Source organism: Poecilia reticulata, chromosome 23 (assembly GCF_904066995.2).
Source record: "Poecilia reticulata chromosome 23, P_reticulata-male-v2, whole genome shotgun sequence".
Lineage (NCBI taxonomy): Eukaryota > Metazoa > Chordata > Actinopteri > Cyprinodontiformes > Poeciliidae > Poecilia > Poecilia reticulata.
In genome coordinates this window covers 6,511,471-6,527,406 of record NC_088852.1, presented here as the reverse complement: position 1 = coordinate 6,527,406, position 15,936 = coordinate 6,511,471, and the positions used below count along the sequence as shown (strand labels likewise).

At 41.5% G+C, this 15,936-nt stretch overlaps 1 protein-coding gene and 1 long non-coding RNA gene across 10 annotated transcripts in view; both read right to left on the bottom strand.

Moving 5' to 3' along the window:
- The window catches only part of anks1b (ankyrin repeat and sterile alpha motif domain containing 1B), a 201,311-nt gene that overhangs the window by 49,180 nt on the left and 136,195 nt on the right, over positions 1-15,936 (bottom strand). The gene's annotated exons all lie outside the window — the stretch shown is intronic.
- Positions 4,571-14,854, bottom strand: LOC145550197 (uncharacterized). Its single transcript, XR_014086090.1, has 4 exons — positions 14,827-14,854; positions 5,065-5,175; positions 4,848-4,953; positions 4,571-4,586 (listed from the first exon to the last, which is right to left on the bottom strand). It is a non-coding gene; the product is annotated as an uncharacterized LOC145550197 (long non-coding RNA).

The window sequence follows — 15,936 nt, the reverse complement described above, 5'->3', positions numbered from 1 at the left end:
GTCATCATGTTTTATGTTTTGATTCCCTTCCTAAAAACCCCTCGGCAGAGTTGTGGACTATCTTCACCGGTTTGAGACAACTGTATACTAGAATACAGTTCCCTTTGTACCACGGGCTTCCTCTGGGGGTCTAACTGAAGGTAGGCAAAACTTTGTTCCTAAGAGAGTTATTTTAGTCATCATTTTGTATTATCAGTTTACAATGTGCTAAGTGGATCCATGTGTTTCTTTCTGCTATCTTAACTGCAGTTCCTGTGGTCAACAAGACCTGATAGGGACCTTCCACTTTGGTGATTTTCTCATATAGTTTTTTTCATATAGTCTGCTAAGTTAGGTTCATCCTCTGCTTCCCATTCATTCTTGAATAATGGAAGTCTGTACGGTCTCCCAAATAGTGTTTCATAAGGTGTTAGCCCTGATGTACTAGTGATGTTTATATACATTTTAACTAGGTCCAAACACCGTGTCCAGGGCCTTCCTGTTTCTTCCATACACTTCTTTAATCTATTTTTATAGTACCATTCATTTTTTCTACCAGTCCTGCACTTTGTGGGTGGTAGCTGCAGTGGTTTTTTTTTAAGTTTATGTGGAAGGCAGTTCCTATGTTTTTTACCACTTGGTTCACAAAGTGTGTACCATTATCACTATAGATTTTTTCTGGTATTCCATATCTGGGTATTATGTCTTTACATAGGGCTTTTGCCACTGTTAGGGCATCTGGTGTTTTAGTTGGGAACAGTTCTATCCATTTTGAAAATGAATCTATGATCACTAGACAGTACTTTTTCCCTTCACTTTGATTTAGTTCTATAAGTCCATGTGTATACTCTGGAAAGGATAGTTAGGTGTTGGAAACCTCCCTCGCTTTGGACGTAGATTACCTTGAGCATTGTGCTTAGCGCATATGAGGCAAGCTCTACAAAATTTTTTTGAATATAGATTAAAACCATAGTTGTATAATGCTGATTTACTAATCCTACCATCCCTCCTGTTGAGACATGTGTTTTCCCATGGCTCAATATTGCTGCCCATTTATATAGATTTTTTGGTAGGATTGGTTTTCCTTCTGGTCAGATGTATAAGTCATTTTTTACAGTTGCTCCACTTTTTATCCAGGTTTTTTGTTCTAGTGTGCTTGCTTGTTTTTGCATGTCTTTCAATATTTCATTATCGATTTGTTCTTCTGTGGACCACAGTACTTCTTTTTCTCCCATTGCTGCTTGCTTAGCTGTTTTATCTGCAAATGCATTTCCCAGTGAAACAGAATCAGTATTAGAGGTGTGTGCTGCACATTTGCCTATTGCTAATGTTTTTGGGAGTTTTACTGCTTTTAAAAGTTCTTTTAGCAGATCTGCATGTGTAGCAGGTTTTCCTGTAGAGGTAACCATTCCCCTATTTTGCCAATATTGTGCGAAGGTATGAGTTGTAGCAAACGCATACTGGCTGTCTGTATAAATTGTCACATCTTTTCCTTTCATTAGTTTGCAGGCTTCTGTTAATGCTATTAGTTCAGCAGCCTGAGCCGAGAAATGTTGTGGTAACGCCGCAGCTTTTAGCACTTTGCTCGATGTTACCACAGCATATCCCGTTCTAGTTTTCATCTTATCTCCATGCTTCTGGGTCAAAACCGAGGTCATAAATTTATCTCTGCTATCAACCATTTGGACAAACGGCTTCATGTAATCTGGAAGAGCTAGTGTTCCACTTCCCACTAATTCTTGTTTTATTTTACAGAATGCTTCTTCACTTTCTGTGGTCCAACTCAGTTTATCTGTCATTTTCATTTCTGTAGTATAGATTAGTGCACTCAGAGGTGCAACTATCTCAGCATAATTTGGCACCCAACTTCTACAGTAGTTTGTCAGCCCTAAGAATGACATCATTTGTTTTTTTTTTTTTTTCTGTGGCTTTGGAGCCTGTAGTATTGCTGTTTTTCTATCCTGTATTACTGTACGGCCCCCAGATGCTAGTTGGTGACCTAGATACTTTACTGCTGGCTGTACTAATTGGAGTTTATTTTTGTTGACCTTGTGTCCTTGTAGTAATAAGTGTTTCAATAGTGCCAGAGAGTCTATCAAACAATCTTCTTTGGTTTTTTTGATGCTAGTAGAATGTCACCTACATACAACAGGATTTGGCTCCCTTTTGGGGGTTCAAAGGTGGAGAGGCTGGCTGACATTGCTTGTGAGTAGATTCCCTTTTATCATCAAAGTCACCTCTGGCCTGTATCTCTCCTCGAAAAATAAGTACTCTTAAATTCAAAATTTCCTCTTCCCCTGTTTCAAGATCCTTTTCTTTCTCAACATCATCTAGTCATGCTGATTGTTGGTGTTGGGAACTTCTACAGTCCTTTATTAGATGGCCCTCTTTTCCACACTTCCAACAAGCTCGAGTTTCTGGGTGTGGACCAAATCCTCGCCCCCTGCTCCGTCCTCTCCCACGTCCTCTGCTTCTACCTCTGTCCCTTCCTCCCTGGTAGAAAACCTCTGTTTCCTCCCCTTGGAAAAAGGTAGAAACCGGTGTGGATTTCTGTTTTCCTTTGGTCACTTTTTCTGCATGTAAGGCATGGTTAATGTAGTCTCCGAGTGTACTATTACCCATCCCTATGAAGTGTTTCAAAATCCATCCATTTATTTCTGGTCTAGATCCTGCATGTAATACATTTTTTAACTGCTGTCTGTAAACACCCTGCTCATTATTGTCCTCCTGTAGTCCACTATGGGTTTTAAACACCTTTTCCATTCTCACTCTAAAATCATCAAATGATTCCTCAGGCTTCTGTTTGCATCTACCGATTTCTGTATAGTTAGCCTGTCTATGGTACCTAGCTCTGATCCTGGTGAGCAACTCTCCCACTTTAGTATTCAGGTTTTCACTCCCCTGTTCCTCTGTTACTGGAGGGTCGCGTTGTCTATTTAAAGGATCATAATTTCCCTTTACATGATGCCAGTCGGCCCTATAACCTGCATCCAGACCTGTTGTGTTTCGGCACCGTTTAGATAGTAGGTTTTTCTAAGATTCTCCATGTCCTCCAAACATTGTTCTAAATCTTCTCTAGGATGTGGAATGCCACCTACTGCTCTCCTTATATATATACCTGTGGTACTTAACCTGCCATTAAAATCGTACTGCTTTACCCAGTAACAAAGCGGTTTTACTGCATCCTCATTTATTTTTTCAACTCTTTTCCAATCCTTACTAGACAGGTCTTCTAAGACCTTCTGTTTATGTTTGCTTCCCCTTTACCCATTTTGAACTAAATTTAGTCCAGTGTGGTCTCAACACCTGCTGTGTTCTAAACACTGGAAAATTTCAACAGGATGGTGATAAATAGATTGTGGTAAAACTCACTTCAACTCAGAGAGCGGAGTTTTCTTGTCTACAAACATCCACAAAATCTCACCATTTGTTCCCCGTTGTTTTGGTATAAAACTGTTTATCTAGTGATATTCAGTTTTCATTCACTCACACACACTTTCACACTTTTAAGTAGGACGCTCCTGTCCTTCGCGGAATTTAACTACCTAGTAGAGGACTCCCGCCGTCCTTTAGCAGGGGACGCCGCCGTCCCATACAGCATTTAACTAACTCAGAGAATTTAACTAACTTTTTCGACGTTTTAATGATGTAATGTTTATTATTATTATTATTATTTTTTATTTCTCTCTTTCTCACTGATTTTTCTGTTTTTATTTTAATTATGTAAAGCACTTTGAAATGCCTTGCTGCCGAAATGTGCCATACAAATAAAATTTGATTGATTTATTGATTGATAGAGTTAGGGGAGTCTGCCCTCCCGCGGACTTTAACTGCTTTTATTTTACCTGATAGTGCCTAGGATTCTCAGGGTTTTAATTTCTTACCAGAGGACGCCGCCGTCCCACACAGATTTTAACTTATAGTTAGAGGAGTCTGGCCTCCCGCGGACTTTAACTGGTTTTATTCCAATTTTTTACCGTTCCCATACATACTGGTTTTAAACTGAAACTACTCACTGTGTCTCCAGTCTCTGAGGAAAACCGTCAACCGTCGGACTCCAGCTCGTGAGAAAAAAGGACCAGTCCGGAAAGGGTCTTAAATGCTGTGCACAGACTTCCTGGTTTTTTTTACTCACTCGCTGGAATCGTCTGGTGTATCGGACTCCGGCTCGAAGGACCAATTAAATGTCAGGTTCAAACACAAGACATTTCTTACACACTGCAAAAAACAGAGACAAAGAGTCAGTAAATAGTTTTTACTCGCGAGGAGAGTGCCTCAGAGAAAGCTTCAGTTACAATCTCCGACCAACACTCTGAAGTTTCTCTGCTCACCTCGCTCTTTTATTAGATCAGGAATGCCCTAATTACATGGAGCTAAGGGGGGGGAAGTATACTCTGTTTGACACAGCAAACTCTTATCCATATAAGATAACTTGAACAGCACATTCTCCTCGAGGTCGTTGGGGTGTGTTCTTGTTCTGCCGCTATCTTCTGCAACACAAGAAGTGAACGAACAACAGACAGAACAAACTTCTAAAAGTGGCATAACACTATAAGCTTCATATAAGAAAGATTAAATAATAATTCTAACACATCCGCTGACTCGATCTTTGTGGGAAGAACCAAATAAGCAAATGGTTTTAAAACACAATAATGGCAAACAGAATACATATTTTATCCAGTCTTTTGTTTTTACCACCATCTGTTTTTGAAAGCATGTTATTATTTTTTGCAAAATAGCCTTTTTCAAACTTGAACGGTATGCAGAATGAATGCTCTCTATTTTCAAAAACTCAATTTAAAAAGTAAGCTTGATCGTGGCTGTCTGAGTGTTGTTTGGATTTTGAGGGATTTGGTCAGGAATGATACCTTTACTCGGGCCAAATCATGAGGGTTGAGAACCGATCCCTGGTAGAACTCGACTTGAGTAAAATGGCGTTTGAACAAGGCTTCCAGCTCAAGATTAGGGGAAATACTATCATACAGAGAACACAATAAAAAGGATTAGAAAATGTGAGGACACCTTCTATAAAGCATAACATTCTGCACTGCCCTACATATTTGAAGAAGGAAAAGATGAACTTACTTATGGAGAAAAACAATTTCTACATTGACATCATCCCTGTCCTTGTGTAGGAAGTCTTTGAGGAAGTTGGAGACACTTTCGAGGGTAATATGACCACAGACCACAATGTGCCTGAAAGGGGGGAACACATCTTGAGTGGCCAGCATAAATCACTGCAGACACTGGCATGTCTCCCAAAGAAAATCAGACAAACCAAAGCAGTACAACATTAGCTCAAATAGAAAGTGAAAAAAGGCCTCAACCTCAATGTTAAGTAATGCATTTTCAAAGCAAACCAGTAACTGAATTATATCTTTGTTGCCATGTGAGTGAATCCCCTCACCCCCATTTAATGGAAGAAGTTAAATTCAGTGCAATCAAATACTTAACTCTGCACCACTACAGAAAATCTAAGATATAATCACAAATCCCACAATGCTTGGACTGTCATCCGTTCTCAATATAAAAACTGTCACTTCAGCCAAACCAGCCCTTTGTGAGCAGAAATGATTTTGACAAAGACATATACATCAATAACCCCGTGCTTTTATACAGCGCATTACTAAAACTCTCAAAATGATTCAGAGGCCTGTGGCTGACAGAGACTCTAAACAGGACCAGAGTATTTGGCAGCTCCTTGGCAACTTTCAGCATTATGACTGGGGAATCTGACAGAAAATGCGCAGAGCTGATTACAGCCAAAAAGGAGACAGGAGTTGCTTAAGATGGTTCTTAGGGTTAAGGCTGCGTCCCTGTTTTTCCTCTGAGTACCCTGCGATCAAGTGAAAAATGTTAACTGCTTTAGAAAGAAATTGAAATATTGTTATGTTTGACCATGTGGTGCTTCAGACAATTACTTTCTTTTTTTGTGCCACAAATCTAACCTGCTAAAGCTGTCTGGGGCTTTATGCCCCTGGTAGGGTCACCCAAGGCAGACAGGTCCTAGGTGAGGAACCAGACAAAGCGCAGCCTGAAGACCCCTTATGATGCACAACAACCTTGGATCTAGCGTTCCCTCGCCCGGACGCGGGTCACCGGGGTCCCACTCTGGAGCCAGGCCTGGAGGTGGGGCACGATGGCGAGCGCCTGGTGGCCAGGCTTTTACCCATGGAGCCCAGCTGGGCTCAGCCCGAAGAGGAGACGTGGGTCCCCCTTCCAATGGGCTCACCACCTGCCGGAGGGGCCAAAGGGGTTGGGTGCAGTGTGTAACGGGCAGCAGCTGAGGGAGGGGACCCTGGCGGTCTGATGCTCGGCTGCAGAAGCTGGCTCTTGGGACGTGCAACGTCACCTCTCTGGTGGGGAAGGAACCGGAGCTAATGTGCGAGGCTGAGAGGTTCCGGCTAGAAATAGTTGGCCTCACCTCGATGCATGGCTCTGGTTCTGGAACCAGTCTCCTTGAGAGGGGCTGGACATACTTCCACTCTGGAGTTGCCCACGGTGAGAGGCGCAGGGCAGGAGTGGGCATACTTGTTGCCCCCCATCTCGGCGCCTGTACGTTGGGGTTTACCCCGGTGAACGAGAGAGTAGCCTCCCTCCGCCTACAGGTGGGGGGACGGGTTCTGACTGTTGTCTGTGCTTACGGGCCGAACAACAGTTCAGATTACCCACCCATTTTGGAGTCCTTAGAGGCGGTACTGGAGAGTGCCCCTCCTGGGGACTCCCTTGTTCTACTGGGGGACTTCAACGCTCACGTGGGCAATGACGGTGAGACCTGGAGGGGTGTGGTTGGGAGGAACGGCCCCCCCGATCTGAACTCGAGTGGTGTTCTGATGTTGAACTTCTGTGCTCATCACGGATTGTCCATCACGAACACCATGTTCAATTATAAGGGTGTCCATATGTGCAGTTGGCACCAGGACACCCTAGGCAGCAGTTCGTTGATCGATTTTGTCATTGTTTCATCTGATCTGCGGCCGTATGTCTTGGACACTCGGGTGAAGAGAGGTTGTAGGCTGTTGTAGGCTGTCCACTGACCACTACCTGACGGTGAGTTGGCTCCGGTGGTGGGGGAGGAAGCCGGTCAGACCTGGCAGGCCCAAACGTGTAGTGAGGGTCTGCTGGAAACGTCTGGCGGAGTCCCCTGTGAGACGGAGCTTTAACTCCCATCTCCGGCAGAACTTCAAACACGTTCCGGGGGAGGTTGGGGACATCGAGTCTGAGTGGACCATATTCCGTGCCTCCACTGCAGAGGCGGCTTATCGTAGCTGCGGCCGCAAGGTTGTTGGTGCCTGCCACGGCGACAACCCTCGAACCCGTTGGTGGACACCTTCGGTGAGGGATGCTGTCAAGCTGAAGAAGGAGTCCTATCGGGCCTTTTTGGCCTGTGGGACTCCAGACGCAGCTGATGGGTACCGGCGGGTGAAGCGGCATGCGGCTCAGGTGGTCGCTGAGGCAAAAACTAGGGCGTGGGAGGAGTTTGAAGAGGTCATGGAGAAAGACTTCCGTACGGCTTCAAGGCGATTCTGGTCCACCATTCGGCGTCTCAGGAGGGGGAAGCAGTGCAGCACCAACACCGTTTACAGTGGGGATGGTGTGTTGCTGACCTCAACTCGGGACGTTGTGGGCCGGTGGGCAGAATACTTCGAAGACCTCCTCAATCCCACCAACATGCCTTCTGTTGAGGAAGCTGAGCCTGGGGACTCTGGGTTGGGCTCTCCAGTCTCTGGGAACAAGGTCGCCGAGGTGGTCAAAAAGCTCCTCAGTGGCAGGGCCCCGGGGGTAGATGAGATCCGACCGGAGTTCCTTAAGGCTCTGGATGTTGTAGGGTTGTGTTGGCTCACGCGACTCTGCAATATCGCATGGACATCGGGGGCAGTTCCCCTGGATTGGCAGACTGGGGTGGTGGTCCCCTGTTTAAAAAGGGGGACCGGAGGGTGTGCTCCAATTATAGGGGGGTCACACTCTTAAGCCTCCCTGGTAAGGTCAATTCAGGGGTCCTGGAGAGGAGGGTCCGTCGGATAGTCGAACCTCGGATTCAGGAAGAGCAGTGTGGTTTTCATCCTGGTCGTGGAACACTGGACCAGCTCTACACCCTCAGCAGGGTCCTGGAGGGTGCATGGGAGTTCACCCAACCAGTCTACATGTGTTTTGTGGACTTGGAGAAGGCGTTCGACCGTGTCCCTCGGGGGACCCTGTGGGGGGTTCTCCGGGAGTATGGGGTACCGGGCCCTTTGATACGGGCTGTCAGGTCCCTGTATGACCGGTGTCAGAGTCTGGTCCGCATTGCCGGCAGTAAGTCGGGCTCGTTTCCGCATATGTTATGGTTTCAATTTGTTTTTTGTTCCAAAGTGACCCTGTAAGTCAATTAAAATATATTTTTTCTGAATTCTTACTGCATAGGAGAGGACCACCCTTCAACTAATATTTTGTCAGAACACCTTCTGGTTATTTTAAGCAGTCTTCTGGAGTTCACACCTATCATAAATTATGTTGAATCTGATTAACTTGAAATAAAGGTCAGCTGTCCTACTTGGATTTTAGATTTTAATATACAAGAGCAACCTTGGCTTAAACCCATAGTTTGCAGACAAGTTGCAAAGGATTAAAGAGACCTCTCTGTATGAGGGTACAAAAAAATCCCACCATGGCACAACAGGGAAAATCGTGAATAAATATAGAAAATACGGGACAATATTAGCATGGCAAAAAGTAATTGGTTAGGAGACTGCCAAGAGGCAGACAGCAACACTGAATGTCAATGTGGCAACAACTTACTGTATTCTCCACAGATCTAGGATAAACAGTTTACTTTTCTCTCAAAGCAAAACAACCATTGCAAAAATGCCTGGAAAGCTTGTCGAAAAACATGTTATGATCTGATGAAACCAAACCAAAACCTTTGGGCCAGGATTGCAAAATGTAACGTCAGCAAAAACAACAACACTGAGTATCAACAAATGAACATGACTTCCACAGTAAAATGTGGGAATGGTGGCGTCATTCTCTTGGGTTACTTTATTATTATTATTATTATTATTATTGAAATTGGGGTTTTCACAAGAGAGATGAAATTATTAATACTTCGAAATACCAATAAAATAACATTTACTTCTGACCCAGAAGCTTTATTGTCTCCAGGTATACATCACAAGCCATGTTAGAATTGTTTGGCGACAAGACAATTAAAGATTTTTAGTAGGCTGGGTATGCGCCTGAACTAAATTTGACAGAGAATATTTGGGGTCTCCTGAAGAGGGCTATGGACAACACAGCCTTTTTCATTCCAACCTTTTTTTTTTATTGGATAAATTGTACTACATAACTAAAAATACATTTTGAAAAAAAAACAAAAGTATTATAACAGAGTGAATGGCTCTGAGCAACAAAATGCAATACTCTCAGCAATGAGTATCCTATGAAGACCTGTACAGCAGCCTGTGTCATGACCATGGTCTTTTTCAATACCTGATGTGCCAGAAGACAATTGAATCTCTTCAGTTAAAGTGCAGTTTATTCAGAATACGTTGGATAGATATTATGATCTGTATTAACACAATGTTTTCCAAAATAAAATTTACAAAAGCCATTTTGCTGTCATATTTTTGCACTGCGTAAAATCTTATCACCTATTAATCTACCATACTGCTCTTATGCACAAAAAGGAAGCTGTGGTGAAGATATTAACTTTTAAAGTCAAGACTTAAAACTGTACAGAACATTACTGAAGTCTGGCTCAATCTGGCTTGTTCAAAGGAAAATATATTTAGTGGTGTTAGATGAAACCATATTCAAGATCACTAGGTCTTCTGCACTGAAACATATGGCCTTGGCAGGACTAAACTGCAGCAGACTTGGCAAAGCAATGTGACAGCCATATTAAGAGAATGACAGTTCTGGGATGTTGTGGGACAAAATGCTCTTCACAGATGTTGCCTCTGACCTTTACCAGAAACTAATGAGTAGTCGTGATCAAATGGTTGGCCAGGCAATTGTGTGGTCTCACTAGCTGATGAGCTGAGATGTCTGCGAGAAGCTTGCTCTATCTGGCACAAGATGTTTCGCATTTCTTAAAAAGTAAAAAATAAAAAATAGGTAGTGTTCCCTTATTTGAGTAGCTGCTGTATTAGTTCAGTAAAACTATACAGAAAAAACTATTTGATTGAGCATAAGATTAGAAGTGCCAAATATGCAACTGAAATGATATGGGTCAAGATTAAATTGCTGTAAAGGCCACATCCAAAAAGAATGTATTTACATATAAACAAAAGCATTTGCTGCTGTTTTTCCACGACTAGGTCACCTTAGCATGTTAGTTGCTAAGACATTGATAAATTAAACATTATTTCTCCACATTTAAAAATATTTTTCCCACAATCAAACCAATATTTAGTCTTGAGAGAAATATTTACTTGACCAAAGTCATAGATAGTGTTGTATTTTTCACTTTCCATTCTCCAAAAGGTGGGTTCAAATATAACAACATTTTTGGGTTACAATCTGCACTCGCTATAAGGCAGCAATGTATGTTGTCTGACCAAGAAACAACTTTACTCCCATCTAATTGACATGTAATTTGCAGTTTTGCTGAATCTAAAGTGCCTTGCAAAAGTATTCATGAACTTTTTTTACACCTTGTCACATTACAAATACAAACCTCAAGGTATTTTATTGGTATGGTTAAAAATCTAAAAAGCAATCATTCATATTCAGTCCCCTTTCTTCTGATGCCCATAAACAAAATCCAGTGCAACAAATTTTCTCCACATGTCACCTAATGAGAAAATAGAGCCCATCTAGGTTTTCTTTCATCCAAGCATATTCTCAGTTTGTTTTGTAAAGACATAAGAGAAGGTCAGTAAACAAACATTATCAAAAGACTAAGAAACACAACGGAAAGTTTAGGGAGAAAGCCCCAGAAATGCTTAAACATCAACCATCTCCAGTATTAGGTAAGCCATTTTACGAAAATCCAGGTTATATGGAAGAATATTGAGGAAAAAAACATTGCTGAAAGAAATCTTTAAGTCCTGTTACCACAAACATATGGAAGAAGTTGTACTGATTAAAAGTGACCACAATTAAACGTTTTTATATCTACAGCCAAAGCATTTGGTGTGTGCAAAACCAGCAAAGCACATCCCTCTAAACACTAAACACACAGCCATGAAATGGTTTAGAGTACAGTATGTTAATTTGGCACACTGATCCATTCAAAGTACAGAAACAAATCTGTCTCAGAATTTGTAGTAAAATGTGAAAATAGATTTTTGCAGACTCTTTCCATCTCCAGATAAATTTAAGTAATTTGGGATGAAGAAGCGGCAAAGAGATTAGTCTCTAGATGTCCACAGTATACCACACTCAAGCTGTAATTGCTGCAAAACGAGAACCTTTGTCACACTTTGCCAAAGCTTGACAAATACAAATCACATTTTGCAGTTTTTAATTTGGACTGCTTTTCGTTGGTCTACCTAATAAGATCCCCCAATAATACACCACAGAAAGCAATTGCAATGTAATAAAGTTGTAGAAGGATGAATACTTTTTTAAGGCACTGCATCTAAAAAACAAAAATAAATAAAACAAACAAAAAAAAAGATTATTGACACAGTTCTTTACGATAAAACGTAAAAATCCAGAAACTTAAAACAAAGCAAAAAAAAAAACAAGTAGCACAAACATTTTAAATGCAACAGGGTATATAAATTGCACATGCACACAAAGCATGCACATAGACAACATCCCGGGATGTCCTTGGAGGAAACAAGGAACATGAAATGAACAAACACAGAGCTCAAACATCAGCAACAGAGGACACACTTAATTGCTACTGCTCTAATCCTTAAGTCAGTGATGAAAATTTATGTAAAGCCTGCCATAAAGATGTGTCATTTTCAACTTTAACTCAATGTTAAGTTTTCAACCCGCTTTCAGGAAACTGTGACAACAATAGGCAATACTAGAACTTCTCTGACGGGCAAAAGCTATGTACCTTAGGATGTAACGCCTTTCTCTTTTTGTCCAGAGTGAATATGTCTCAGTCTGAACAATTCGAATGGATAACCCTTTATTTTTTTCCTCCTAAAGATCCCTGACAAGGTTCAGCCAGGATTGAAATCAGTTTCCGTGCCAAACCGTCGGCTGAAGTCTGGACTAATGGAAACCACAGTCTCATAATGGAAACCACAGAGCCCAAAGTACAGTGGACTCCAACAGAACATAACCCTTGTCATTACTACATCAACATACGAGCTGTCAGTGTGCTCATGGATGTATGCTACGGTGCAGCAGGAAATTTCACCAAAGCTAACATTAAACATAAATCTAACATCAGGAGTAATTCCAGCTTCCAAATAGCCTGAAAGGTTTGTTTTAAATGACAGCAGAGCCGAAACCTTGGTTGCTTTTGGAATAATTTAGAATGTATCATGATCTCATCGATTGAAAGCTCCATAATCAGTCAGTTGCAATAATCTCCTAATCTCATTTCCAGCTTGCTTTTCATGTGTTGACAGCTGCTGTATGGTAATGTATGAAAATTTAGGCACTACAAGAAAGCCACATGACAAACCAATTTTTGATAATAGTCTGTTCCTAAACTTATCTAAATTTGTTCTGCAAAACTCCAGGGCTCCTCGGAGCTTGCGTGTTTTGGGGGTATCTTGTGATTATTACCATGTGTCTGACCAAAGGGAGTGACGGAAAGTAGTGCAGCAGGAGAAAAATAAAGTGAGAGGGAGAAATGATCCTTGGTTTTGACAAGGGCTTCACTCAGCACCCTTCTGCGAGTGAGGGCTGAAGTCTCTGGCTAAACAACATTTCATCAATCTTATCTCAGTGACGGGCGGATGTTGCAGAACAAAGGCTTTTTTTCCCTCTCCCTTAAAGCCTCACTGTTCTGCTGACTCTACAGATTGTCCACCACTGAGAAGAGTGACTGAAATTGATGGGAGCAACAATGGAGAGGAGTGAAATAAAGAGGGAAAAGGCAAGATGGTACCATGAAAAATTAGCAGAAAAGAGAGAAAAAGAAGAGGACTATCTGTCTGCTCTGGACACACACAGCATGTTGTTTAAAAAATACATTTTTCGCTGGCGTGCTTAAAATGTGTTGTATCGGTCTAAATTACTTTTTGCCATGACATCACCATCTCTTTTCAGTTATTTCTTCATAGCAAACACCTGGGCATAAAATGTAATGCTTTAAGAGTGCCCCCAAGTGGTCAGATAAGTACTAGTGGAATTACTCAGAAAGCATGGCACACATCTAACATGCTGGGGCGCCACATGGCTCACTGATAGAGCAGGAGCACCGTTTACAGAGACTACAGTTTTTGACATAGTTGTTCCCAGTTCGATTCCAGTCCCCGATTATTTACTGCATGTCTTTCCCTTGCCATTACTCCTGTTCAGCTACTGTTGAGTAAAGGTCACTAGTGACATAAAATCCCTTAAAAAAGCGCAACTAACATGCTAAGGTGACTGAATTTTCATTAGTGCAGACAGAATAGGGTGGCCTGAGCAGATAGTTGAAGCTACGATTGAATTAAATATAAATTTCTGTTACAGAGGTGCAAATATGCATGATGTATAAAAGCAGCAAAGTGTTTGTTGTGGAAAAAATTATGCATGCCCTGGTGATTAAACTGTGTGCGCTACAAATGCCACTGAAATGAAAGGCAGATACCCAGTAGTGTGATGGGGCTTAAGGTTTGAGCCACAAAGGGAAAAGAGGAGTAATGTACAATAAGCATTGTGGCACTCTTGTACAAATAGTAAACTGACCAAAGAGTCACACAGACTTTACAGTCAAATTCACACGCACGGCAAAATTCAAGAGACAAAACGTCGACACCACACAGACACACACGAGAACGAGGACCGAGCAGGCAAAAAAAAAAAAAAGCAAGCAAAAAGCAATTGAGAGCCTCCAATGGGAGCGAGGCATCCAGCATTCAAGGGTGTGGGAGCTGACTGAAGATCAGGGCCAGAATAATGTCAAGCACGGATGATGCAATGTGCTACAGCAGTGACAAACGACGGCGATTAGGGCTTTTTCATCGGGTTTGCAGGTAATGAAAAAGCGACGAGACGGCAGGTCGTAAAGAACATCCCAGGTATGATGCAGCTGAGGAGAGGATTAAGGCATGCAGAACTAACTCAGGCAAAATAAAATAAAAAACAAAAAAAAATATAAAGTAGAAGAACTTATATCCTGCAATGGTCATTGAGATTGATGATGCTTGAAAAGACCACCAATAATAATGCACTTGCAGATGTTTCAGTCTTTCTATGCTCTCGTGGGAAAATCCTTGAAAGTGGATAGTAGGGATTTCATGACTCTTTGCTTCATTTTATTTATTTATTTATTTTTTAAACTGAACCCTTCATGGATGCATTGGACATTTGTATTGCAGAGAAGCACCACAGGTCAGCGTGTTGCAAGACTAAAACGTTTAGCAGTCATGAAAGCTCTATTGTCCAAATTAAATTATAGCGCAACACAAGATGTGTTGAGGTGGACAAAAAACAAGAAAAATAAACAGCACACGGATGACTTAAGGAAAGTGTTGAATGAAGGAAAGAGAGAAGTAGATTCAAGAAAAAAAAGGTAGGTAGAAAAAGAGTGGAAGAGTGAAAGCAGAGTGAGGGGCATGAACATGTGTGTCCTGATGGCCAAGGTCTCCAGTCACGCAGTGTGACTTAAATCCTAACTTTATCTTACTATTGTACTCAAACTATATGAACATAAAATGTCACGTTAACCAGCCCCTGATATCCTATAACTTAAAACAGGGGTGCACTTTAGTCACACAACCACACCTTGTCTGGATTTCAACTTACTTTCTGCCTCGTGTTGAGTTATAACTCCTCCGTATTTCTTCCGATTAAGGATGAGAGCAGCAATTTCTGGCACGTAGCGAGCAAACATGGCCTACATGCATGGAACAGAAAAAAAAAGAAAAAAAGGCATGCAGAGAGGGTTCTACCGCACACTTAAAAACAGCAGAACCATCTGAATACTTACTTTCTCCATTAACCGCACTATAGAACCACCATATTTCTTGCGGTTTCCTATTAACTCTATGATTTCAGGGTAGCTGCAAACATGGCCTAAGGAGGAGATAGAAGACAGATGAAGAGACTAAAAAAAGAGACTACTATGCCAAAGAGTGGGTAGTGGAGAATGTGAATCCAATTTGTTTCTTTGTTTTTTTAGATGGGAAATGTTTGCTTGCTTGTATCTGTAGAGATTCGCTAAGATTCATATATATGGGCAAAATGTCTTCATATGGAAAATATTATATTGCATTTTTTGTAAGCCCCACTATATTACGATTCTTCAGACACAAATTTTCACAGCTGAATAATTGTCAGTCTGTGATGCACCAAAACCTCTCTCTGGTGGCAGAAATTTAAACTGAAACCTATGTGCCATGTTTGTCCAACAAACACAGATGATCTGGCAGGTTGATTTGAAAAGGCCACCTGATGTTCACAGCTGCAAAACACATCAAGACTCATTTGTGGGCTAGAGAATGAGCTGATGCATTTTGCAAAGTTACGCAGTTTCAAAAGGTATCCGGGTTGTATTCAGTAGGAAGGCCGTCATTAGGTCAGTCATGTTCATTTATCAGTAAAAGCTTAAAAAATACCATAAAACTATTAGGAGAGGACATGCATGAGAATTAGGCTGATCAGCTCAGACAACTTTTAAGTTTGACTGGGTCTAATTACTGACTGGACATTCAGAAATGTAAATGTAAAAAAAAATAATAAAAAAAAAACCCACAGCACTCTTTGAAGTGGAAGTTGTTATTATCTAAAGATTCAAAGCTAGCGATTTTAGGATACAAATTAAGTCAAATGAAGAACAGCAATATAGGAAAACTGGGTTTTTAACGAAGGATGACAGCAGAAATTTAAGCATCCTGGGAAATGAAAGGATATTCC